The 25,825-nt window shown below is 37.0% G+C and overlaps 1 long non-coding RNA gene across 2 annotated transcripts in view; it reads right to left on the reverse strand.

The window, feature by feature from the left end:
• Window positions 1–21,685, reverse strand: part of LOC147916680 (uncharacterized) — a 65,507-nt gene extending 43,822 nt beyond the window's left edge. Inside the window, exons 1-3 of one of the 2 annotated variants that reach the window (XR_015552717.1) lie at window positions 21,365–21,685; window positions 18,457–18,573; window positions 1,451–1,940 (exon numbers count right to left, since the gene is read on the reverse strand). This is a non-coding gene — a long non-coding RNA (uncharacterized LOC147916680). Of the gene's footprint in view, window positions 1–1,450; window positions 1,941–18,456; window positions 18,574–21,364 lie in introns of those variants that run through there. The other variant, XR_015552716.1, reaches the window with a different exon arrangement.
• Window positions 21,686–25,825: the final 4,140 nt, after the last annotated feature.

The raw sequence follows: 25,825 nt of genomic DNA on the forward strand, positions 1-25,825 counted from the left end.
ATTGGATAGGCAGGGACTAGAGAAAAGTTTGCAAAGTGCCATGAGAAAACTTTGGGGATGATAAATATGGAAATGTTGATTGTAGTGATGATTTCATATATCGAAATTATCAAATTGTACAATTTAAATGTGTGGTTAATATACATCAATTATATAATATCAATGAAGATGTTAAAATTGAAAAAATAAAAGTATAAAAAAGTAATAAATGTATATGGAAATTCAAAGCTGAATGATAAACATTCTGTGGAGAATAATGTACTCGTCCTTTTACTATTTTGTTCTAATTCTTTCTACAATTGTTATTTTTTAATTTAATTTAATATGGTTCTATCCTGTTTATTAAATTTGAAGGAGAAATCCGCTTTTGTAAGTGAAAAGTTTGAAAACACCACACTCCTTAAAATGTCCTGTCCCATACTTTTAGGTGTTCAAAAATAATTTATTGTATGAGTAAATAAGATCACTAGGCTGAAAATCAAAAGATCGTTTCAAATACTAGTCCTAACACTAGCTAGTTATACCAATTCAGAGAATATACATAAATCTTTAATAAATGTCTATGGTTTTTGAAAAGTAAGACAATCGTACTCGAACAGTATTACTCAGGTTATAGCTTCCAATTTATTAATAGGTTGTGAAATCAACCTATGTGGCCGCAGACGGTGTAAACAACATAACAGAATAAAATAAATAGCAGTGCATTGCTTATGAAAAAGTTACCTGGTGTTTCACGAAGCTCTAATTTCAGTTTTGAATATAAATGCATCTATATACTGGGATGCAATATAAAATATATTTCTTAATGTTAATCATAGATAAAAAGGTTGAAAGGTAGAAACTTAAATAACTTCTGGGTCTCCACTTGGCCCTCTAATACTGTGGTATGTAAAAGTTATTTAAACAACACACGGGATTCAATAAGATGATTCATGTGAACTTTTCTACCGCATTATTACTCATGCTAGAAAATTAGTCAAAACCATGTTTTTCAAAATATATAATGTTTGAAAAATTACTCTCTACCCAGATAATAGTATTTTGTGATAGTTTTCTATGCAATGACTCAGAGGCCAACTGAAAAATTCTGAAAAGGATACAAGGGGATGATAAAGAGATCTTAAAAGTGACTTTACTTATAACTAAAAAATGTGGCATCCACCTTGGAAAGATTTAAGTTTAACCCTCTAAAGAGACTCTTTAATCTGAAAAAGAAAAATTGAGATCAATGAATAGAAATGACTGCTTTTGTATATAATTTCTTCTGAAAAACTAATAAATATTCACTATAATTTTTTTAAATGTAAAACTAATGAGAATAAACTAAGACCAGTGTGTTAATATTTTACAAATAATTTTTGCTTTAAAAACTGTAAAAGTAATATTTTTTAAAATTAAATGCAAAAAGAATAGAAAAACATAAAGAAGAAAAAAAATTAAATAACACTATTATACAATTAGTCAGAATATTTCACTTTAATGAATCTGTTAGGCTGAGGGTAGGGAATTCCTATTTCTCCTTAGGTAAATATTCAAATATTCAAATACTTTCACTTTTGCCATGATAAAGTAGCTCATGGGCCAAGATCATGGAGCTATGTTTGTTAGATTATATTGAAACAGCATAAATAAAAACAGAGTGTCTTGGTGGCAATTCAACATTTAAGGCTGCTTAGTCGAATATGTGAACAGAAAGTAGTGGCCTTAGTGTGAGGTAGCCAAAGAACAAAACAAAATAGGTAAGCCTAGCTATGATGTGGAGACAGTGCTGAGAGGACTGACTCATGGATGAGGGTCAGGCCCGAGCATACCTCTCTGAGGAGAACCACAGGCACGAACAGAAAAGTTGAAGCCTTTCTCACCTCCCATGAGGGTTAGAGAGAAGCTGAAAGGAGAAAGTTGAGTGGAATTGTCAGGCTTCCCCAGGCGGCGTGCTGTCACTGAGGGAAGACAAGAAAAAGGCAATCAGGCCAATGGCAGCTGGATTAGCAGCCGTTAGGTTCATTGAGCTTCCACATTTCAGGCCACAGGATTTCTCCCCGGGGTGAGTGCAAAGCCAGACTACAAGTGTTATCCGTAAGGCTCACAGGATCGCAGATCATCCCGAGCCTGCCAACTGCCCAGCGGGAGTGTCCACAGGCCTCCTGGGGTTTGTTAGAGAGGGCTGGTGGGCCTGTGAGGCATCATTTCACTCTGAAGTATTTTTCCCACTGCTGTCTCCTTCGTAGAGGAGGCCAGGCCTTAGGGATATGCTATAATTCATCCTTTGGGATCTTAAACTCTACCTAGATGCAAGCACTGTGTAGAGAAAAAGCAAAAGTGTCAGCTCTCACAAGCTGAACAGGAGCAGAGCTTTATCTTTCCTCTGGGATGGGGCAAGGCCAAAGATAAACAACATTAGAAATAAGGGACTCAGCGAGCAGCCAGAGAATTACACAGTCAGTGGTGAAACTGCAGTCTCTGATATTGCTGATTAGTTTTATAATCACATATTTGTAACTGGATTTATATGGAATATACTTATATGAAATATGGAATATAATTATACTTATATGGAATAGTGGTTAAGAAAACGGGCTTTGGAGTCAGACAAGCCTAGCTTCCAGTACTATTTTTTTACTTATTAACTTGGTAACTTTTATGACACTGTTTAATTATCTATAAAAATGGCAAAATACCTACCTCATAGCTTTACTTCAAGGATTTAGTAGAATAATGTATGTAACAAGAGTTTGCACAAAGTATGCTGATGCTGGCTGGATTAAAACCTTGACTGCTTTATGAGTGTCAGAATCTATGATTACTAAGACATTACATAATTAATTTGATTTAATCACATTTAAAACCAAAGTATATATATTGGTACCAGTTACCACCTACCAATGGTGCCACGGATGTTGCCATTCAGACACAGCCTAAAAATTAATTTGTATTAGCCTCCAAGAATTTACTGAATGCAACCTCCAAAGTGTCTAATTCATTACCAGAGTGTGGAGTGCCTCATTTACCCAGAGATGTGTGATTCTTTTTTATTTTTCTTTAGGGGCCTGTGATTCTTGAATGTAGCAGAAAGAAGACATTTGCCACCTCAGCACAGGCAATCACAGTCAGCAAGTACCTTGAGTTACCATATTTTCCTTGTTCAATTCATATTAGAATGCGATAAGTTCATTTAAAAAGTAATAAATCCAAAGTGAGTGATATTTTATGGTGGTATGGTAACTACAGTTTTGGCAGTTAAAAATACATTACAATCCACAAGATCATCCCTGTAGTGTTGTGTGTTCTGATGCCACGAAGACAATGCACCATATCCAGGATCACAAGTATTTCTTAAAACCCAATAAGGCCATAAGATGAGTTCCAAACTTTCCTTCACTCTGAATACCTAATATGTTCCCAAATCTTGAGACCACCCAGTAGAAAGGACTAAGGGTGAGGCTTCTGAGTAGGGTAGAAAAGCATGGCCAGGGAAGTGTGTGCGCTCCACTGCTGGTGGCTTGGGTTCGGATCCCAGGCATGCACAGACGCACGACTTGTCAGGCCATGCTGTGGCGGTGTCCCATATAAAGTGGAGGAAGAAGGGCACAGATGCTAGCCCAGGGCCAGTCTACCTCAGCAAAAAGAAGAGGATTGGCGTGGATGTTAGTTCAGGGCTGATCTTCCTCACAAAACAGAAATAAAGAAAGAAAAGAAAAGGGTGGCCAAATTTCTGGTTAGAATCTTCGCAATAAAGGTAAGAGGTTTATGACAAAGGGAAGAGAGAGGCAGAACATCAGTGTGCAGGATCAGGCCTAAAACTGGCTGATGGATCTCAGCCTACTGGGATGAAGCATCCATGAATTGGCCTCAGTGCTGGGTCGGGGCTGAGTGCCTGCCATTGCCATCTTCATCTTGAAGACCCTGGTCTGAGTGCAGGTTCTGCCCTCTACTCTTTATGCCATGTCACTTAATTACCCTGAGCTTCGATTTTTTCATTGGGAAATCTAAGGAGAATATGTGTTTGGTCAACTCACTGGATTGATGTGGTATATACAGGTCACATGAGGCTAGCATGATCCAACCAGCACTTAGAAATTCTTCTGGAATTGAGATAGAATACAGACAACAGGAGAGAAAACACTATCCAAATTATTGTCTTGGAAGAAAAAACAAACTATGATGCAACCTAATGCTTAATAACGTGAGAAAGAAAGGAAATGTACTTGAACTGAAAAATGAAGAATGGCCTCTTAAGAGAATGAGGAAGGACCACTTAAGGAAATAGGTCTCTCAGGGGTTTAGATTTATAATATATTGATTTAAAGACAAAATAAACACTAACCCACTGTTCTGGCATTAACATGCAGTCGGCTTCTGGAATGCCTACTGTATATAACAGGCCCAGGCCCCACACTCAAAGGGGTACCAGAGTGGCTGTACTAGCAAAGGATAGTGAGTACAAAGGGGACACAAAATGACCTCCTTGTCCTGGCAGAAGGCCTATTAGGAGTGTGTGGCTGCTCTGCTTTGAACAGCAGGCATTTTCCCCTGAATCTTGCACATGTAACCATACAATGTGTGTAATAAAACGACTGTTCATGGCATCGCTATTCCTGCCATCTCCCTTAGTTTTAAACTAAGATTTTTCTTTCTTTATTTTTATTGTGGTAAAATACACACACCATAAAGGTTACCATTTTAACCATTTGAAAAGGTATACTTCAGTAACATTTAGTACCTTCATAATTTTGTGCAATCATCGGTACATAGTTCCAGAGCATTATCATCATCCCAAAAGTAAATCCCTTACCTGTTAGGCGGTCAATCCCTGCTCCTTTCTCCCCTCAGCCCCTAGTAACCACAAATCTGTTCTCTGTCCCTATGGTTTTGTATATTCTGGATATTTCATGTAAATGAAATGAGGCAATTTGTGGCCATTTGTGTCCGGTTTCTTTCACTTAGCCTAATGTTTTCATTCTTTATCCACGTTTTTGCAGCTGATGACATTCCATTATGAATCGGTGACATTTTGTTTATCCATTAGTCAATTGAGGGACATTTGGGTGTTTCTACTGTTTGGCTACTGTAAATAATGCTGCTATGAACAAGTTTTTATTTGTGTACAAGTTTTTATTTGAATAAGCTGTTCTAATTTTAATGCCTCCTTTCACCTTCTATACTAAGACTAAGCTCTTCTCTCAGTGTGGTGTTTGGTCTTGTTCAGTCTCTGCTTGCCTTTCCAGACCTTTCCCTCACCCTTTTGTGAAAATCTCCTCTCCCAACTCATACATACCTCAAGACCCGTGACCAAGACTGCCACACAGCTCTGTTCCTTTTTTCATGATTTGCCATGGCCCCAAATGCCATCATCAGCCTGTTGAACAACTACTCACTTTTTGGCTTTTTTTTTTTTTTTTTGTGAGGAAGATCAGCCCTGAGCTAACATCCATGTTAATCCTCCTCTTTTTGCTGAGGTACACTGGCCCTGAGCTAACATCTATTGCCAATATTCCTCCTTTTTTCCCTTTTTCTCCCCAAAGCCCCAGTAGATAGTTGTATGTCGTAGTTGCACATCCTTCTAGTTGCTCTATGTGGGACGCCGCCTCAGCATGGCCCGACAAGTGGTGTCATTCAACGCCCGGGATCCGAACCCGGGCCGACAGTAGCGGAGCACGTGCACTCAACCACTAAGCCACAGGACAAGCCCCTCAGTTTTTGGCTTTCAAGAAGCAGTTCAAGCATCACCTCCTGCCAGAAGTCTTTCCAGGTCTCCTTTTCTTGCTCCTGCTCATCTAACCCATGCATACATCAACCAATAGGCCAATTACTTCCTATCACACCCGTTGACGTGAATATAGTTCTCTCTGCTAAACCATGAGCCCAGGGAGGCATAGAGCATGTCTGATTCATCGGTGAATCCCAGCAGAGAGTTTGCCCACATAGTATATGGTCCATAAAGTAAATATATTAAATGTATAAATGAATGGTGTCTGCATTCTATACAACAAGAGGAGAGGTGAGTTCTTTATGGTTGTTTAATCCTTTCTTTAAGCAGCATTTGCCTTTCATCTCTCCTATGTCTGTCTTCCTCAGACAGTGAATTAATCTTTCAAGCTCACCTCCTCAAAAACGCTATAGAAAAAGACTAAGACCTAACGAAGAACAATGGACACGGTGGGGAAAGATAAGGACAATTTATGACACTTCCATCCTTATCTCCCTAGATCTATCAATTCACTTGCTGGTTCCCTAATAGAGGCTAAAATAGACTCAGATACAGTATCAAAAGGCTCAGCTTTAGTACCACTCCAACTCCCAGACACTGGCCATGTGATCTCCAACTACATATTTATTTTGACTTAATAACTTAAAGTATGCAGCAGAGTAGGTTATAAAGAGATTATTTTACCACATAGATTAAAATATATTCAAAATGCATTCAATCCATCTTCAGCTCTTAATTGGTTATGCTAATTAGGGACAAAACTGTATATTTTATTTCAAGTGGAGAACCCTTACCATGCCCTCATCCAACCAAATTATGTATTTTAGACAGGATAATGCTCAAGCATTACTTCTTCAGAGAAGTGTTCCCAGTTATTGTGGTCTAATTTACATGCCGTTTTCTCTGTCCTCATCGCTCCTTTCATCTTTCTTTCCCATAGCACCTGCCACTGTCCCGTAAGCATAGATATGCTTGTCTCTATCTCCCAGTGAGTCATAAGTTTTATGATAGCAGAAGTAATGTTTTATCTACAGTGATTAGAACACCACCCTATACATAAGAAGGCACCCAATAAATATTTGTTGAATGGATGTTATCTATATTTAATCAAATTTGATAGAGATCTGATACTATTAGATAACAGTGAACCCAGTCAATGAGCACTGAATTGAATCCACCTTGCAGAATGATAACTCTGAAGGCCAGAAAGATGTTTTACCATTAAAATATGGCATGAAATGAGGTTTTAGTCACCATTAGCACAGCTGAAGCTGGGCCTTGAGGAAGGCTGGTTTGTGGAGAGGTGATTATGGAACCCCGTGGAGAGGAATCTTGACCACATTCCAGCTCTTTTGAAATGATACTTGTTGTAAAATCACTTCTCATAGTTAAATAATTAATTTAACCCTTAAATAACATGTGGTGCCTTTCTATCTCTCTCTTTTTTTTTTTTTTTTTGCAGTAGTTTGGAATTAAAACATTTACTGTAATCCAAAACTGACAGGATCATGAGCAAACGTTTTTCAAAACATGTCTTTCAACTCAGAAGACCCTCTAGAATAAGTGGAGAAAATAAGGCTAAATGTTGCATAATTTAAATAACGTATATCATGTAGCTTACATATTACATAAACCAGAAAGGATATACAAGATATATGATGATTTAATAGTATGTTGGATTTCTATAGGACTTTTCATGTTCACAGAGTTCAGGGTAATTTTGTATGCTGCCATCTATGTCAAAAGTGTCTCTGGGTAATTGCAACAGAAAAACATTATTCCCTTCCCCATCCTAAATTCCCACTATTTATCTATTTATATATCAGTTCCCTTCGCTAGACTGGAAAGGCCTCCAATCTAGTCAATATTGAATGGTGAATATTCATCTCTTTCTATCACAGTACCTTGGACATAAACTGGCACATATTTTGACAAAGGATCTGACCAAAGCGTCGGTAGCTGAGTCAATATAAGAATACACTGATTCAAGTGATCTTCACAGATATTTAAAATAGCTATATAATCTAGAAGGCAACCTTTAGGGACCATTTCTGCCATATTAAAGAGTAGCTTTTGATGGGCTTTAGATTTGTCTATTTTACAAGTGACAGTGATGTCCTCTCAATGAGTATTGCTGAAATTATGACGTAGGAAGATTGTCAAATTTTTCCAAAGATGCTCAACTATTAATCTTTCAGTGGAACCAATAGTATGTCTGAATAAAAAGAGTGACCTACATAGTAGGATTTCAGTTGCACACCTTCAAAAGGCATATTTTTCCAAATATCTTCCCATTGGACCTATCACATTCTTGGATCTATCACCCTGTGTCATAGTTGTTTATCAGTCATTTGTCAGGTTATTTTCTACTGAGGAAATGAGACACATGCTAGGTATGTTTTGATAGGAGGTAAGGAGGGAACTTAGGAGAGAAAGCAGAAAGAGGGTGACTACAGATTAATCATTAGTGTGGGGAACATGAGGAGAAGGGGAAGCACTGAATCATTAGCACACTGAAAATGAGAAGCATTCATCAGGTTTTACCATAGAGATTTAATAGGTCAGAAGCGACTAGGAAGATGGATTTCAATGGGATAAGAGCTGCATTACTATTGGTTGAAATCCGGTAGTTTCTCTATTCTTAGAGGCTCACTATCAAATCATACAGCAGTATTATTTTGGGAGGGGAAGAGAAGTGTATCAATTCATTACACGTAATTTGATAGAATCTTCTGGTTGGTCATAAATTTTAACTTTGCACCGTAATATTCTTTTATAATACATTTATAAATTTATAAAATAAACCAAAAAGATATTATAAATTCAGAATTACAGAGACTGCATGAATTGTCAGTAAATGCCATTTTAAAACTGTTCAATAGAAGCTTTTATAAACGTGCTGTAGTTATAAGATGCCTGCTTATTTAGAAAAGAGTTAAAGGAGAGTTCTTGTTTAAGGCTTCCCAGATATAGGAGAAAAAGGTGAGAAGCTATTTCCAAATTGTCTCCAGTGAGTTGGTTGTCAGTGGAACTAAGAAATATGAAATAGCTAGAATAATTCGTAGGAAAAAAAGCACTACTGAAAGCCCCATTGATATTTTCATTATAATCTCAAATATGGGAGGCTTTTTCTTGGTCATCTTACCTATTATCAAACAAAGCTTTGGCATAGAAACAAAAGGTCCCAAGAAGTTTCTTTTCTATTGTTTCCCCATCCATGAAAATCTTTTGTGATCACAATCTGCTGTCAGTATTAGAACTCGGTTTTTGAAGACAAACTTTCTAAGTTTGGCACAAGTTACTTATTTGTGTCTTTGCTCTTTTGAATTATTCCCATATAAGGGATGATCTAAAATTCCATGTATTTTTTTCAGTCTTTGCAGCATGAATTCGATTTTATTAAAGCATATCGTATTTACACATTAACTTCAAAAGAATATGATGCTAAGGTGTTTGCTAATTCTCAATACTCCATAACAATATATCTTTAGCTTTGTTCTTTATGTAGTATTTCACATTTACATAGCATTTCAATGTTATTTATTCCACCTAGTTTCACCTCAGGCATTCAGATATAGATTTGCTAATGAAGCCAAGCCACTGATCTCATATAAATCATCTTTGGTTTCTAGTAAAAGGTATGGCTATTAATTGTATCTAAATCCCCCAGCATGAGAGGGCCTATCACAATATTCAAGTTCATATTTAAATTTAGAAGGTATTTACTCATCTGCTCTATGTGATGAGGACTATACGACCTTGCTTCTGCTCTTAAGGAGCTCTAGTTTCACACGTGAACATTTTTGCTAGCAATGCATGATGATATATGCACAAGTAACCAGAGAAAGAAGAGATCAACATAGGTGTGAGAGGGCATAACTGTTTCATACAGTAAGATAGACGTCATCAGGGCCTGGAAGGACAGGTAGAATTTCCGAGAGCAAAATGAAGAGAAATATAAGTTACAGTTGGTAAAGCCCGTAAGTTTCTACATTGCACAGCTCCTTCTTTAGTCCTGCTTACCCAGGTCCAGTCACTGTCTCAGAACAGAGCTTGCTAACATGCTACTTCTCATGCCCAGGATGCCGTTCCCATCCTTTCATCTGGTGAACCCGTAGCAGGGGACCTATCTTTAACGTTAGTTCCTCATTACAGACTTCCCTTAAGAGTACTGGTTCCAAAATTTAAACAAGATCCCTTTGTTATATTCTCATCACATGCTTTATTTTTTTTGTAATACCACGTAATACACGTTATAATTATATATTTATCCATGTGATAATTTGTGTACCACATATTCTCACTCAACTAAACCCTCCATGAGATCGTGGATAATATAATATAATATAATATAATATAATATAATATAATATAATATAAAAAAGTGCTGTATTCATCTGTGTTCTTTATTCTGAGCATCCAGAACAGTGCTTGGGACATTGGAGGCATTCAATATTTTCTGAGTGAATAAACGGGACAGAACAGAGCTCTAAGGAGTGCAGCAATAGGCTATGTCAATCTTACCAAATGCATTCAGTATAGAAGATACACAGACCATGGAGTTTGGGTTCAGGCTGAACTTTGATGTAGATCCTTGCTCTGTGAGATGCTAACTGTGTGACAGCATTGACTCTCTCTGAGCTTCAACTTCCCCACAGGTGAAATGGGCATTGTAATCCTCTCTTGTGGGTTTGTTATAAGTATTGAATGAAACAATGGATGCAAAATGCCTAGTACATTGCCTAGCATACAGTAAGTTTTCTAATATTTACACATTGGTATTAATTATATACTGACGTGTTTGCGATACTTGTTAATAATAGTACTTTGAAATAGTTAAATTTAAAATCCAATCCAGTCCACTCAAGTGATTTATTAGGCATTTATTGTTCATATGAACTTAAGTTTCTCCAAATCCTTTTCAACAGCCTGCAAAATATCTGGATAAGCATGAACTTTTACCAGACTATTTCTTCTTTTTGCCTAACTATGAAACTTGGTTTCTTGTTATAATTTCCACCTGTAAAGCTTAGAAAAAAATGAAGATGACAGTTTAATCCAGGTCTCAGAAAGCCTCGATTGCCTGCTTGCCTAGTGTGTGATAAAAGGACTGTCAGGAAACAGTAAGAACAGTGTTTCTGTGTGTGTGTGCATGTGTGCATGTGTGTGTGTAAGAGAAAGAGAGAGACAGAGAGAGAGAGAGACAAGGATTCTAAAGAAACTGAATGACAAGCATCATTGAGAAAGTATAAAACTGAAGGATTGGATCGAGTCAACCACTCACGAGATCTTTAGCTCCTGATTCTCAGATAAGAGATGCTCTGACAATATTGTCTATGACAATTCCTGTCCCTTTATATATTAAGGAGATATCCAAAACCCTTAGCTTGGGTCCACTTTCTAATGAAAGAAATTACTTTCAAATACAGCAATAATTACTATCATGTACTTTTCATGAAATTTAATGAGAGAATAATATTCAGAAATCAACTAATTTTCTTAGTTGCTTTTAGTCAGTGAAATTGCATCATACATATTTTGTTCGGAATAAATGTACAATAAAATCTTTCCTATTTCAGCGATTTTTCAGTAAACAAAATAAATATAAAACCGGTGAGGAGATAGATACATCCATGCCCATCTTCCTCCACCTTATATAGGACGCCGCCACAGCATGGCTTGCCAAGCAGTGCGTCTGTGAGCGCCCAGGATCCGAACTGGCGAACCCTGGGCCGCAGTGGTGGAGCGCGTGCACTTAACTGCTTGCACCACCGGGCTGGCCCCAAATATCTGGAAATATTAACAAGTTCTATGAATTAAGCATAGATTATAAAATCCATCCTATTGCTCCCTGAGCAGTATATTTTCGATTATTTTATTATCTATATGAAGAAGCATTTTTTTTTCATGCTGGGTTTGAAATTCCAGGGAGTGCACTCTCAGTGAGAATTCAGTACCTACTCATGTTACAAAGTTTTAATTTTTAGATACTAAGTTAGTAAAGCTCTCCAGTCAAATTTACTTTGATGGATCATCTTGGCATCCACTCTTGAAACAAGAGCACAGTTGACTACCAGATACAATCCAAAGTTACAAAGAAGTATAAATTGATCATGTTAGGTAAACATTTCTCTTGCTCATCATAACTAAAGTAAGACTGAGGAGGGTCAAAGGATGATAAGAAAAGAGAAGATATTTTTCAGTTCTTAAAAAAGACTGACAGAATTTATTGGGAATCCAATGGCATAAATTTGTTTATGAAGTGTCCCCATTCATAAACAGCCACCATTTCCAAACCTGACTGAAATTGTGCAAGCTGTTAATGGCTGGCCTTCTTCCTAAGATTGGCTAATGAAGAATTTGTTTTTTCTTATTATTTGGGCCTTCCATCCAGGCACGGCATGAACCTGTAGGCCCTGCTCTACTGTCGGGACCCTGCCATACCTGTGCATTGTTTGCATCTAGACAAGGAAGAAACTCTCCAGTCCAAATGTGTCCCTGGGAGTCAAGTAAAAGGTAATATTTTTCCCATTTGGCACTATTTTATTGCACCAATCCTAAAAAATGGTTGTCTGATTTAACGGAGAAGGGAAAAGATTGATTTCCAAAATCTAAAAAGGACAATCGGACAGACAACTAAATTCTACTATTTTCAGAAAATATATTTCACCATATGCAATTCAATTGGTCAAGAAAATTCTCTATTTAAAAATAGAGACATCAGAGAGCAAATATTACAACAATAATACTAGACCACACAAAATATACAGAAATTACAGCCAAAAACTAAGGATCTCTGTGAAAAATTAATCCTTTTAATCCATTACTGAGGAAAATAAAAGAAGACCTGAATAACGTCTGGGATCAGAAGACTAGATATTTTTAAAATCACAGTTCTGCCAAAATTAATTTATAGGTTAAACACAAGTTTGTTAATTATCCCTGAGTTTCTTTCTGTTTTTTCTTTTTTTAATTGAAAAATGTTAGAATGGCCAGAAATATTGTTCCTCAAATGATCAGTAGGAATTGCTTGCCCTTTCAGCTACTAAACCATATTGTAACGTTACAAAAATAAATAGAGGCATATGAAATAGTGAAAATTTCCAAAATAAAATGGTTATAAAATAACTTTGAAAATATGAATGAATTTCTGATCTCTGGGTGTGGAAGAACTATTTTAAGTATATAACAATGGAAGATAAAATAGTCATAAATGGAAGAAAAAAACAATGTGAAATACTGACCAGCTTGGTAACATATATGTTTTTTAACATATTTTAACATCTTTAAAAAATAACCATAAATAAAATTAAAAGGCAAGTTAACTCTGGTAATGTATGTGTAAGTTAGTATGTGTATTAGTTAATGTGCAAAATATATTGCTAACAACACCAAAGACTCCTTTCAAATCATATAGAATTTATGAATAATCAAAAGTAGAATTGTCAGTGTGCATCAATAGTCAAGCCATGGAAAAATGCAAATGGCCAATTAAGTTGTAAAACATTCAGTCTCACTAGTAGGCAAAGAGAGTTCATCAAAGTCACAAAGAGGGTTCATTTTTGTCCATCAAGTTGACAAAGATAAAAAATTTACCATCCAGTTTTTGCAAGAATCAGGGAAAATGACTGACAAAAATATAAATTTACTGGACAATGTGGAATAATGTATCTCTATTTCTATCCCTATTTCTATCCATGGATAAATATTTAGGGGTCTTAAAAGTGTTCATACTCTTTAACTCAATATTTCAACTTTTTGGAATTAAGTTGTAGGAAATAACCAGAGATGTAAACAAAGAGCTCATGACAATATTATTAAATTACCAAAAATTGAAATCAACATAAATTTCCAATACTGGCATCATAACATGATGTTTCTCTACAATGAAATATCCATTGAAATAATAATTTCAAATAAAGATAATAATCCCAAACATGATAAGTTGTTCATGCCATATAACAAAATTAAGATATTATGTTATACATATATATATAAAGATAATAAACAATATAAACATCATGAAATAAAAATACCAACAAACCATACCCCCAGTTAATAATCATTGTTATGAGGCTTATATGTGATTTTACTTTCTTTATACTGTTACGCAAGTAAAAGCAGAGATTTTCATATTTGATAAAAGATTTTCTGTAAGAAACTCAAACATCACATTAGCTGGTTTCAATACTTATTTAAGGGTACAGTAACCAAGATAGTATAGTATTAGCATAAGGATAGACATATAGATAATGGAAAAGAAGAGAGAAACCAGAAAAAGACCTACACATACATGGTTAACTGATTTTCAATAATGATTGTAGGGTAATTCAATGAGAAAAGGATTGTATTTTTCAACAAACAGTTCCAGAACTATTTGACATCCATGTGCCAAAAAGTAATAATAATAATCTTACCCATACCGCACACCAAATACAAAATTGCATTTGAAACAGATTATATCCCTAAATGTAAGGTAAAACTATAAAATTACTACAGAAAAGATGAGAAAATCTTTGTGAATTAGTTTAAGCAGAGATTATTTTTTAGGACAAAAACGTATGATCCATAAAATTAAAAAATCGATAAATTGGACTTCAAAAAAATTAAAAACTCAAGTTCTTAGAATGATACCCTTAAGAAAATGAAAACACAAGCTGGGGGCTCGGTGAAATTATTTCCAAAGCACCTGTCTCATAAAGGTCTGTATCCAGAAATGTGTTGTATGAAGAACTCTCCAAACTTAGTAATGGGGAGATAAACAATCCACAGAAATGGGGAACAATTTTTTAACAGATCCTTCACACACAAACCCACTCAAAAGATGGAAAATTAGCACATGAAAGATGTTTAACATCCTAAGTCATTAGGGAAATGCATAAAGCCACAATGAAATACCTCTACACACCCAGTCATTGGGTAATTAAAAGGACTGACAATATCAAATGCTAGTGAAGAGGTGCAGCAACTAGAATTCTCAGACATTGCTGACGGGAATGCACTTTGGAAGAGTTTGCCAGTTTCTTATGAAGTTAAACATACGCTTATCATGTGACTTCAAAATCCCACTTCTAGGTATTAGAAAAAATGACAACATATATACAGACGTATATATACACATGCCAGCTCTGGGGTCTAGTGTTTAAGATTTGGTGCTCTCGCCACAGTGGGCCTGGCTCATTTTCCGGTCAGGGAACCATACCACCCCTGTGTCAGTTGTCATACTGTGGTGGCCGCGTGTTGCTGTGATGCTGAAAGCTATCCCACTGTTATTTCAAACACCAGCAGGGTCACCCATGGTGGACAGGTTTCAGTGGATCTTCCAGACTAAGATGGACTAGGGAGAAGGACCTGGCCACCCACGCCCACACAAAATGGCCACGAAAACGCTATGAATAGCAGCAGAGCATTGTCTGATATAGTGCCAGAAGGTGAGAGGATGGCACAGAAAGACAGGGTAGGGTTCCTCTCTGCTGTACACAGGGTCACTAGGAGTCAGAATGGACTCGACGGCACTACCAAAAAATATATATTATGTATGTACATATATATCACAATACCTATGCTTAAATATTCACAGGAGCTTTATTCATAATAGCCACAATGTGGAAACAATCCAAATTTCCATCAGCTGGTGAATGCATAAACAAATTGTGGTGTATCCATACAATGGAATACTACTCAGCATTAAAAAGAAGGAACTACCTGTATATGCAACAACATTGATAATTCTCATAAACACTATGCTAAATGAAAGATACCAGAAACAAAAAGTCACATACTGATGAATCCATTTATATGACATTCTGGAAAAAGCAAAACTATAGAAACAGAACTCAGTGAGTGGTTGCCAGAAAGAGAGATGTGGTCAGGAGATTGACTGAAAGATGGCATAGGAGACTTGATTGGTGATGGAAATATTTTAAATCTAAATGGTGGTAGTGGGTATGTGACTGTATATATTTGTCAATTTCATAAAAATATACATAGAAAAATGTTGACTTTTACTGTATTGCATATTAATCTCAATAATCTGACTTAGAGAAATTTAGTTTTTCATAATAACCTTTAATGGTAATGAATATTTATCACACCACAATTTACAAATATACTTTCACATGATCATCTAGTTGGATACTTATCACTGTGAGGAAGACAGTCTTATTAACACCATTTTTACAAGTATGGATATTAAATGTTAGAACTTTTAAGTGATTTTTTTCCCCAAAGCTCAGATGCAGCGCTACTGAGATTCACTCAGAAGAATAAAGTGGAAGGAACTTGAATTTTGAATCATAAGTATATGATTTCAAAACCTCTAATTGCTTCTAAAATATCTGGAAATTGGGCAGAAATATATATATGTCTGAACTTTGCTCAAAAGTTAATCATTAGTATTAAAAAGATAACCTTTACAAAATGTCTAGTACAATACCTAACACATATTAGGTATTCTTTTATTGCTAATTCCTTCCCTTCACCTTTCCACTAAATCACTATTCTACTAACTACCATTGACAAGACACTCTCTCCTAATAGTGCTACCACCTCCCACATCATCCAAGTCAGGAGTCTTGGAGACATGTACCTCTACCTCCCCCACTCCACTAACCTTCATTGGATAGCAAGCCTTGCAGCTTTCTTCCTAAATATGTCTTGAGTTCCTCCTATCCTACACTTAGTCTTCACAACTCTCTAGTTAAAGCTCTCTTTCGTTTTTCTTTTAGAGCTCTGAAACTGCTTCCCACCTAGTCTCCCAGACTCCAAACAGTTCTCTACATTACCACCAGAGTGAATGTCCTCAAACACAGATCTGATCGTCACTCTCTTGCTTAGCATCCTTTATTAGCTCCTTGTCTACTGGCAGTTGAATTGTGGTCTCAATAGTATTGCATATGCGGCTCTTTATGATCTGATCTTGGTCTTTTCTCCAGTCTCCACTCCCAGCCTCACCCTTCCAATATCCAGTTCTAAAGAACTTGTAATTTACTGCAGTGATACATGCTCATCCCAATGCTGTCTTTATCCCGAGAAACTCCTTTCTCCCCTCTCTCCTGGACTAAATCATTCCTGCTCTTCATTTTCAAAGATTTTCTCCTCCAGAAAGTCTCCTTTGACTAAACAAAACTATGTTAGCTTGCCTTTTCTCTGGGTTCATATAGCTTCTTGTGCACAATGTTATCATGGAATTTATGACCCTGTATTAACATTATTTGTTTTCACACTTGTCTGCTCCACCAGTCAGTGAATGCCTTCCGGTCAGGAACCAAATCTTTCTCATGGTTATTCCCATCTCCTAGTGCAATACACAAGGCAAGCATATATTGAATGAATGAATTAATAATACATGGAATTCTTTCTGCCATCTCCAAGTTTGTTTGGCAAAAGTGAAGCTTGTATACCCAATTGTTTTCACATTGCCTATTTTTTCAACAATTTAGGAAACATTATGATGATATTTTCTTTCCCTTTATATATCCAAATGCTTTAGTAATATTCAATTTCCAAGACAGGAGGTCATGACGTAGTAAAAATAAAATTCAACTTGATGTCAGAATAGTTATTACTACTTCTAGCTCTGTGAATAACTAGATAAATAACTGAGGACTTTTACTAGCTTCTCTGTTTCAGTTTTCTCATAAATTAAGGGATAATCTCTGATGTTTATTCTAATTCCAAGTGTGGTCATTCTCTCTATTCTTTACTTTTGTAAAATCTAATAACTTTATTCTCTATGACATAGTTTTAATTTCCCTGTTCTTTTCTTTCTAGCCCACAAAATCTTTTTTGTAGGATGCTGAGTTATCTAAGATATAAAACACAATAATTTTCTCCTTGTTGGCTTTCTAGATTGTTTCCTTCTCTCTCCAGGTTTGTAACACACTATTGCTAAATCATTTTGTATACCAATCTCTTAAAGCTATCATGTCTCTATTTCAACGAGTCTCCTTTGTGCTCAGATCAAATACCAACTTCTGAAAGTTACCTTCAAAGTGCTGAAGCTAGACCAATCTCCCTCCCTTCTTTTGTCTCTTCTTAACCTTGTTCCTCACCCTGCTTCTCTCACAAACCCCAACTGCTGTCGAGCAGCGTTTTGCTCATGTTGCCCAGTTACCCCTGTTCCATCTTTCTGTTCCTTTAAGTATGAGTTCAATACCTACCTTCTTCAAACACTTGTCTTCAATTAACCCTGTTCCTCCTCTGACCTTCTCACGGAGCTCTTAGGAAACTTTCCACTCAATGTACCAAGTCATGAACAATCTGGCTAAATACTCATATTCTCAAGTTCATAGCACAAAATACAGTCATTCAAAGAAGAAAATTGGTTAAACTAAAATATGAAATAAATCTGGAAACACCCACGTGTTGGTCTCAATTTTACCCCAGATTTGTTGGTACCCTTCCTTTAATCCTCCCTGGGGAGAGCTGATAACTTATCTTAAGTAATGCAGCACCAGGCCCAGCAAGCTTTTTAGCTCTCTTGAGATTCTAGTAGGTGGAATCTTTCCAGTTTATTAGCTGTCTAATAAATGCACTGATCTGATTTGGATGATCTTTATTTTATAATCAAAATATGTATAAATTCCACCTCTCTATTACTTTTAGAACCTAAAAAAAATCAATGAATATAAACTCTTCAGTAATTCGGTCACAATTTATTCATAACATGTTAACAGCTGAAATTGACTTTATACATGTAATGTCTAATTTAAACTCGTTATTTTACAGATGAGGAAATTGAGACCTACCAAAAGGAAGACATCTATTGAAGGTCCCACTGCTTTTAGGTAGTAAGCCAATATTAGGACAGCGTTTTCCCAATTCCCAGTTCCACCATGCTTCTTCGCTTTTCGTCTTTTAGTATACTGTCAGGATATAGGCAGAATAATCACATTATCATAAGTCTTTGGAAGCTGATGTCTGAATATAGTGCTTCACCATTAGATGTTGACTTGCACTTGTCATTGGAAAAATGACATACTTTTTGCTATAACTAGCAACCCAAAAGTACAAAGAACACCTCGACATATTCATGTTAGTGCAACAGGATAGGATTTGTATTAAACTATTCTCAATGTTCATCAGTCTTGCCTGTTACAGTTTACCTATGAAATAAACTGGCAAAATTTAAGCTTTAACTTTTTATATCAGTAATAAACAGCTAGACTGTTAGGGAAATTATTTGGAGGTAGTTAGAGTACTTTTGGAAAACACATAAGTTTTGAATTATAATTGTTTTTCATAGCTATTTCTGTAGAGAAGTAGCCTTGCAGAGTGTCAAATAAATAATCCAGTGCAATAGTTTGAAGACATATTCCTAATACAGTTTATAATTATGTAAGTAAAATAGAAACCATAAAAAATTGCTTTTATATTTTACACCTGCATATACTAGTGGTGAAAATTTACCATATCTTTCTCTAATATATCATCTTTAGGAAAATATCTAGGAGTCTGTTCTTGGTGATTTTAATCCCTGGTTTACATAAAGTGAAGAAAGCAGAAACTTGGAAATTTATTACATTTTTAACTGAATTTGCACACTTTAGTTATAATTATAGCTACTGTTTATTGATTGGTCACTGTCAGGCCCTAGTTTACCGGTTTATGTATGAGCTTCTTACTCATTGAAACAACCTAAATCTTCGTTTTATAGATTAAGAAATCACTCTAGATCAAACAGCTAGTATTTTTATTTGATGACCCAGGTGTTACTCACTCCCAAAACCCATGATCTTGAAAAATAAAAAGTCACATTAATTGATAACCATTTATGTGTCTGGTGCCAGTGCCAGATGGAAGGAATGAAGTGACCTCAATAGTCTTGGTCTTTACCATGCTCCAAGTTACTTGAGATATGAGCATTTGTCTAAAGACTCTATTAAATTTTAAAAGTATGAGAAAATGTCATAATAGAGAATGTTTTTAGTCCTGAAGAAATAATTAGACTTAAGCAATAACATTTATGTACAAGAACCTTTATTTTAGAATTATTCAAAATGGGAGGATATTTAAACAAAAACAGGACAAATAAGCTATAGTATATCGGTAAACATGAAACAACATTCTACCATTAAAGAATATTATAAAAGGATATTTTACAATAAGGGCATAGTTTATTAACTAATTCATTAAAATATTTGTGATCACATGTATTGTGCTTGATACAATTCAAGGTACTGAATTGCAAACTATAAACGAAACAAACAAGCTCAGGCCCTTGTGAAGTTTACATTTTAATGGTGAAAACATATGGAAATGAGCAAATATAAGTAATACAGTGTCAGGTAGTGGCAAACAGAGTAAGGGGACAGAGAATGACAGAGATGCTGCTATTTAAGGATATTCAAGGAAGATAACAGAGTCAGACATGTAAATATCAGAACATTTCAGACAGGGGAAATATTGCAGCCCAGGCATCAGAATGGGCTTGACGTTGAATGTAGTTGACATTCCAAATGAATGAATGAATAAATTAATGACACAATCACTCATGCTGTGATGTTCAGAGCTGTTAAATTTTATCAGTCGTCTCTATAGAGACATGCACGGTGCATTATAGCTAGCCTTAGGCTTATATTAATTAGCTAAGTGTCTATCACATACCAGATACTTTACTAATACTTTGAAGTCCTTGTTACAAATATACAAATTAGATATTACTTCATCCCCTTTTATTCACGAAGGAACTGAGGAGAATAAAGACGTAGATTCAACCAGAAGGTGTATAAACCCCAGATTGAACTAGGATATATGTTTTTCTGGTTTAAAACTCTTTCTAAAACATCTCATTATCTTTCATGATGAATGAAGGTGTGAATACTTGCATGTTTAATAAAATAAAAAGTAAGATTTATCCCAGGTAGGGATTCATAAGAGAAATAAAATAGAAATAAAATAATTTATTAAAATTTTGATATATGTAATTTATCACTGATAAGATTACCCAAGATGTATGCTTTCAAATGTGCCATTTCTAATGTAGATATCTAAAAATATGTTTTGTTTCCTAAGGAATTTCAACAGTTACAGTTACTATTTACTTTTGTATTTTTATATAGCAGATAGCTTTATAAAACAGTTTAAAGGAGTATTTAAATTTGAGACTTTATAAAGACATGAAACAGCTTTTTTAAAAATAGTCTAGAGTCTGAGTCAAGATGGCAGCGTAGGCAGACTCTGAACTCACCTCCTCCCGTGGACACAGCCAATTTACAACTACTCGTGGAAAAATTACCCCTGAGACAGAACTGAAAACTGGATAAGAGGAACTCCTGCAACAACGGACAATCCTAACTGGGGTAGAAGAGGCAGAGACTCCCTTCCGGAGAGGAAAAACGCCACCTTCACAAGCCGCCAGCTTCACGGCCGCCGGGAGCAGCTCACAGGTACGCAGCCTCCCTGGAGGCGCGGGGCCCTGAGCCGGGGAGCGCCCCCGCTGTGGGCATTTTGTGGACCCAGCACAATCGACACCAGTGGCATAATATCTGACCTTGCCTGCTACTAAAGCATTGGGTAGCACCCCCAGAAAACCCGGTTCACAAAGAAACTAAAACTGGCTCTTAAAGGGCCCGCGCACAAACTCACCCGTTCCAGAAATCATCCTAAAATCACCAGAAAGAAAGGTGCACAGTGCTTCGGTGACAAGAGACTCACCTAATAGGCCCTGAGTGCATCTCGGTGAGGGGTGAGACCTCTCCAGGGACTGGGACATTGGCGGCGGCCATTGTTGTGGCCTGGTGTGAGCGTGCTGACACAGACGCCATTGGAGTTCTCCCTGAGGCCTGCTAGCCCAGGGTCTGCTCCACCCGCTAGAGCGCCGATCTAATCCAGCTCAGCCAGGGCAGGCAGCCCACCCTAGAGACTAGCCCCACCCAACAACAAGCCCTCAGGCAACGTGTGGGCCTGCATAGATTGGTGACTGGATTCTCTGCAGCCTGGCAACTGAGCTGACTTGAGCCGGGCAGGGTGTGCACAAGGAGCCGGTGGAGAGTGTCGGGCGGTGGCAGAGTGTGTGGGGCTCCCGCCCTGGAGAGACTGGGTCCACTTGGGGAGGTCGGGGCGCTCACACGGGGCAGGACTGTGTTGACTGTGTGTGTGGACCTGTGGGCGGCAGGGCTTCTCAGCCGCAGAAGACTTGTGCTTCTCAAAGACCCACATAGGAGGTTTGCTCCACCTTCCAAAACCTGAAACAATTGGGTGCTCCTGTGCCTGAGGCCAGCCCCACCCAGCTGCAATCCTCAGAGAGCTGACAAGAGACCTAATAGGCTAGAGGCTTACAGCAATTGTAAGGCCCTGAGCCTAACAACCTGCCACGCTGGGGGCCTACTCACTTAAAAGAAATACTGCAACACAAATGTGGTATTAGAACTTACAGCCAACTGTGCTGGGGCTCCCCACACCTGATAAAGAGACTGAAGGGCCCACAACAACTACAAGCAGCTGAGCATTACAACAGCTGGCCAGGAGCATAACTCAGCCTCCCTGGGCACCTACAGGGAGAGCAAACAGGCCACAGCAGAAGGATACACGTAGCCCACATAGGGGTCACCCCTGGAACATTGAGAACTGAGGGAAGCACACTGGAAGCCTCCTAAGCCATCACTTACATAAGATCACCTATCCAAGAGCAGGAGACGTAGCTGACCTACCTAATACGTAGACACAAGCACAGGGAAAGAGGCAAAATGAAGAGGCAAAAGAATACATTCCAAGTAAGGGAACAGGACAAAACCCCAGAAAAGGAACTTAGTGAAACAGAAATGAGCAACCTACCCGACAGAGAGTTCAAACTAAGAGTGTTAAGGATGCTCACTGATCTGGGGAGAAGAATAGATGGACTCAGTGAGAATGTCAACAAAGAAATGGAAGATATAAAAAAGAACCAATCAGAAATGAAGAATACAATACTGGAAATGAAAAACTCATTAGAGGGACTCAAAAGCAGAGTAGAGGATACAGAGGAACGGATCTGTGAGCTGGAAGAAAGACTAGAAGAAATTACCCAAGGTGAACAGGTAAAAGAGAAAAGAATTAAAAAGAGTGAGGACAGTCTAAGGGACCTCTGGGACAACATCAAGCGCACTAACATCCGTGTTATAGGTGTCCCGGAAGGAGAAGAGCGAGACAAGGGAGCAGAGAATCTATTTCAAGAAATAATAGATGAAAACTTCCCTAACCTAAGGAAGGAAACAGACATCCAGGTACAGGAGGCACAGAGAGCCCCAAACAAGATAAACCCAAAGAGGCCCACACCAAGACACATCATAATCAAAATGTCCAGAATTAAAGATAAAGAGAGAATCCTAAAAGCCGCAAGAGAATGTCAAGTTACATACAAAGGAAACCCCATAAGGCTATCAGCTGACTTCTCAGCAGAAACCTTACAGGCTAGAAGAGAATGGCATGATATATTTAAAGTGCTAAAAGGAAAAAACTTACAGCCAAGAATACTCTACCCAGCAAGGTTATCGTTCAAAATGGAAGGAGAGATCAAAATTTTCCCAGATAAGCAAAAATTAAAGGAGTTTGTCACCAAGAAACCAGTGTTACAAGAAATGTTAAAGGGACTGATTTAAGGGGAAAAGAGAAGACCACAAATAGGAAAAATTATCTATTTCCACGATTAGAACGTAATGGATACAAATGCACAAAAAAGAGGTTGGATATGATATCAAAAACATAAAAGGAGGGAGGAGGGTAGTTAAAGAGTACAGCTTTCAGACAGAGGTCAAACTAAAGTGACCATCAATTCTGTATAGAAGAAGTAAGGAACAGAGAAGGACTACTAAAACACTGAGGAAAAAAAAAAAAAATTTAAAAATGGCAGTAAGTACATACTTATCAATAGCTACTTTAAATGTCAATGGACTAAATGCTCCAATTAAAAGGCATAGGGTGGCTGACTGGATAAAAACAAGACCCATATATATGCTGCATACAAGAGACACACTTCAGACCTAAAGACACTCACAAACTGAAAGTGAAGGGATGGAAAAAGATACTCCACGCAAATGGCAATGAAAAGAAAGCTGGGGTAGCAGTACTCATATCAGACAAAATAGACTTTAAAACAAAAACTGTAAAACGAGACAAAGAAGGGCATTACATAATGATCAAGGGAACAATCCAACAAGAGGATATAACACTTGTAAATATCTACGCACCCAATGTAGGTGCACCTAAATATATAAAGCAATTATTAACAGACATAAAAAGAGAAATAGACAGTAACACAATAATAGTAGGGGACTTTAACACTCCACTTACACCAACGGATAGATCATCCAAACAGAAGATCAATAAGGAAACATTTGGCCTTAAACGACACACTAGAACAGATGGACCTAGTAGATATATAGAGAGCATTCCATCAAAAAACCGAAGAATACACGTTCTTTTCAAATGCACATGGGGCCGGCCCCGTGGCTTAGCGGTTAAGTGCGTGCGCTTCGCTGCCGGCGGCCGGGGTTCGGATCCCGGGTGCGCACCGAGGCACCACTCCTCCAGCCATGCTGAGGCCGCGTCCCACATACAGCAACTAGAAGGATGTGCAGCTATGACAGACAACTATGTACTGGGGCTTTGGGGGAAAAATAAATAAATAAAATCTTAAAAAAAAAAAAAAAAACAAATGCACATGGAACGTTCTCCAGGATTGATCACATATTAGGCCACAAAACAAGTCTACATAAATTTAAGAAGATTGAAATAATACAAGCATCTTTTCTGACCACAAAGGTATGAAACTAGAAATCAACTATAGGAAGAAAATCAGAAAAGCCACAAATACATGGAGATTAAACAAAATGCTACTGAACAACAACTGGGTTAATGAAGAAATCAAAGAAGAAATCAAAAAATACCTGGAGACAAATGAAAATGATATTACGACATGCCAGAATTTATGGGATACAGCAAAAGCGGTTCTAAGAGGGAAGTTTATAGCAATACAGGCCTATCTCAACAAACAAGAAAAATCTCAAATAAACAATCTAACAATGCACCTAAAGGAACTGGAAAAAGAAGAACAAACAAAGCCCCAAATCAGTAGAAGAAGGGAAATAATAAAAATCAGAGCAGAAATAAATGAAATAGAGACCAAAAAAACAATAGAAAAAATTAATAATACCAAGAGCTGGTTCTTTGAAAAGATCAACAAAATAGACAAACCTTTAGCTAGACTCACCAAGAAAAAAAGAGAGAAGGCACAAATAAGTAAAATCAGAAATGAAAGAGGAGTGGTTACAACAGACACCTCAGAAATACAAAAGATTATAAGAGAATACTATGAAAAACTATATGCCAACCAATTCGACAATCTGGAAGAAATGGATAAATTCTTAGAATCATACAACCTTCCAAAACTGGATCAAGAAGAAGTAGAGAATTTGAATAGACCAATCACCAGTAAGGAGATCGAAACAGTAATCAAAAACCTCCCCAAAAATAAAAGTCCAGGACCAGACGGCTTCCTGGGGAATTCTACCAAACATTCAAAGAAGACTTAATACCTATCCTTCTCAAACTCTTCCAAAAATTGAGGAGGGGGAAGCTCCTAACTCATTCTACGAAGCTGACATTACCCTGATACCAAAACCAGACAAGGACAACACAAAAAAAAGAAAATTACAGGCCAATATCACTGATGAACATCGATGCGAAAATCCTCAACAAAATACTAGCAAATCGCATACAACAATACGTTAAAAAGATTATACACCATGATCAAGTGGGATTTATTCCAGGGATGCAGGGATGGTTTAACATTCGCAAATCAATCAACGTAATAAACCACATTAATAAAATGAAGAACAAAAATCACATGATCATCTCAATAGATGCAGAGAAAGCATTTGACAAGATCCAGCATACATTTATGATAAAAACTCTGAATAAAATGGGTATAGAAGGAAAGTACCTCAACATAATAAAGACCATATATGAGAAACCCACAGCTAATATCATCCTCAATGGGGAAAAACTGAAAGCTATCCTTCTAAGAACAGGAACCAGACAAGGATGCCCACTGTCACCACTCCTATTTAACATAGTATTGGAAGTCCTAGCCAGAGCAATCAGGCAAGAGAAAGAAATAAAAGGGATCCAAATTGGAAA

Source organism: Ceratotherium simum, chromosome 7 (assembly GCF_057802395.1).
Source record: "Ceratotherium simum simum isolate JZ-2026a chromosome 7, ASM5780239v1, whole genome shotgun sequence".
NCBI lineage: Eukaryota > Metazoa > Chordata > Mammalia > Perissodactyla > Rhinocerotidae > Ceratotherium > Ceratotherium simum.